Source organism: Myzus persicae, unplaced genomic scaffold, assembly GCF_001856785.1.
Source record: "Myzus persicae strain clone G006 unplaced genomic scaffold, MPER_G0061.0, whole genome shotgun sequence".
In the NCBI taxonomy this organism is placed as follows: Eukaryota; Metazoa; Arthropoda; class Insecta; order Hemiptera; family Aphididae; genus Myzus; species Myzus persicae.
The window spans coordinates 50,715-53,083 of NW_019104199.1; the positions used below are offsets into that span (position 1 = coordinate 50,715).

A 2,369-nucleotide genomic window follows, 5' to 3' on the forward strand; every position below is an offset into this window, starting at 1 on the left:
TTTATGAAGTTCGTCAATTACAAAGAAAATGGAGAAGCCTTCGAGATTCGTACCAAAGAGAAAATCTTTGAAGAAAAAAGAAAAATCATCTAGGTCAGAGAAATTGAACCGATAAAAATATGTATAATTTGAACATTAGAACTTTTGGCTCCAAGTATTACGAACAAAAATACTACATCGAATTTTTATGATGATTGTATTTATTTTAAATATGATGGAGAGGTGATGTATAGCATGGAGTGTTTTGACCAGTTTTCTTTATATCTGCAAGAATCATAGAATGTTTTGTTTTCGTTTTTGTCCGGCTTTCTTGAGGGGTCTTGAAAGTTATTATAACAAATGATTTTTGATAAAATAATAAAATGCAAAGATGACTTAGTAATAAAACATAAATTCAATTTATACGGTTAGGTATCACTCACATAACGTCATTTCTTCCAATCTAACAGCTCCAGGCATGGCATTCAATGATTCGATAATTGTTTCTCAACGTTTTTGAACAACTATAAACGTGAAAGTACTACTTAACTTACCTCTCAAAAGTTGCGGATCAACCTTTAAAAAGCTGTTCAAAACAATCATTTGTTCGGTTGTAACTCGGGCTGAAATCTCGTTAGACATTTCTTAAACAAATAGAAATTACATAGGCACCTATAAAATAACTATAAAGGTCCTTATAAATTATAATAAAACTATGTGAATAATATGATTATATTTAATAAAATAAATGACATGATACTGTTAAAATTTAATGCACCAACAAAAGTGTACACTGTTTTAGATACAGAGGAGACGATGCATGATCCAACTGAAATTTTAAATTCTTTATCTCCTCCACTCAAATTAATTCTAAAGGTAGGTTCTCCTATAATTTTACTTCGTAACTTAAGTCTACCAAAATTATGCCACGGTAAAAGAATACAAATAAAATCTTTAAACGACTGTCTGCTTGAGTGTATAATCCTTACTGGTTGTGGAGTTGGGGATAAATGATCTTGGTTCCTAGAATACCAATGATACCAACCAATTTGACATTTCAGTTCAAACGGCTTCAATTCCCCGTGAAATTAAGCTTTGAAATGACTATTAATAAGGCACAAGTTCAAAAATGAAATGTGTCACATGCAAACAAAATCTATTTATGCTGGCCCCAGAAGGCGAGACGCTTAACACGGTGTATCCAGAAATATTTAATGATGAAGACAAATTGAAATAATTGACAAAAAAATAAAAATCATACATCATAACGAAACAAATATATTCCGCACTTATATATATAAAATCATACTAAAAAAATTAATCAAATTAAATATCTGATAAAATGCATATCAAACTTTTCTCATATTCCTAAACAGATATATATACTGAAATCTAGCAATAGCAAAGCATTGACGGGTCAGCTAGTTTTGAAGGTTTTTTTGGGAATGAGTTAATAAAGTTAGCACACATTGGTTTAGTACTTTAGTATTGTGTGCACCATTGCTCCTGATCAAACCAAAAGAGTTTTCAATTGGATACTGGTTGAAATTTCTCAAGAGTATGTATTTGAAACCATTATTAAGAAGATTTGAGCAAATTACTTGTAATCCTTTAATAGTTTTGATCCAGTTTGCAACAGAAGAAATTACTTTTTTGGTTTTTGTATCATACCGCATACTTTGTAAAACATATATGGTTACCTGTAAGCTTGGGAGTTAGACGATCCCCTCCAGCACTTTAGTTTTTGTCCAGTTCATAAAATTGAAAGACAACATTCCATGATGCAATAATTTTTTATCATAATGTGTAAAATTAAGATCTTTTGAAATTAAATTATTTCTCAGACCTTCCAACAAATGAGTAACATCATAGATAGGTATGATGTCTTGAGTTCCTATTTTAAAACCGAATCCTTTACATTTTTTAACTTCTGTTCAATACTATTTGGAGTGGCCAGGAACCGGCGGCCTGCTTGACTATTCCATAAAACCATTATTATTTAGAATATCTTAATACGGCTCCAGAGTTTAAAAAGAAACCTAGCTAAAAATAACATAATTCATAAAAGTACAGCTATTTCTAGTGATGGGAATTATTCGAATATTCGAATTCGAATAATTCTAACGTAAATAATTCGAATATTCGAATTTTTGAATATTCGAACATTCGAATATCAGTATTCGATGCTACAATATAATACGTAACGAAAATTATTCGTTTAAGTTTTCGCACAACACAAAACGTTTAATAATAATATTATATGGCTTATAGTGCATAAAGGCCTGCGAGAAGTGGACTCGAAGCCAGCGATATTTACTATTTGACAGGGCAATTAATACAAAAATAAAAATTATATAAAATACTCGAATTTCATAATTAAATTATATTTA

At 30.1% G+C, this 2,369-nt stretch overlaps 1 pseudogene; it reads right to left on the reverse strand.

The window, feature by feature from the left end:
* Nucleotides 1-205: 205 nt before the first annotated feature.
* LOC111039869 lies at nucleotides 206-665 on the reverse strand (annotated as a pseudogene).
* Between the last annotated feature and the right edge of the window lie 1,704 nt (nucleotides 666-2,369).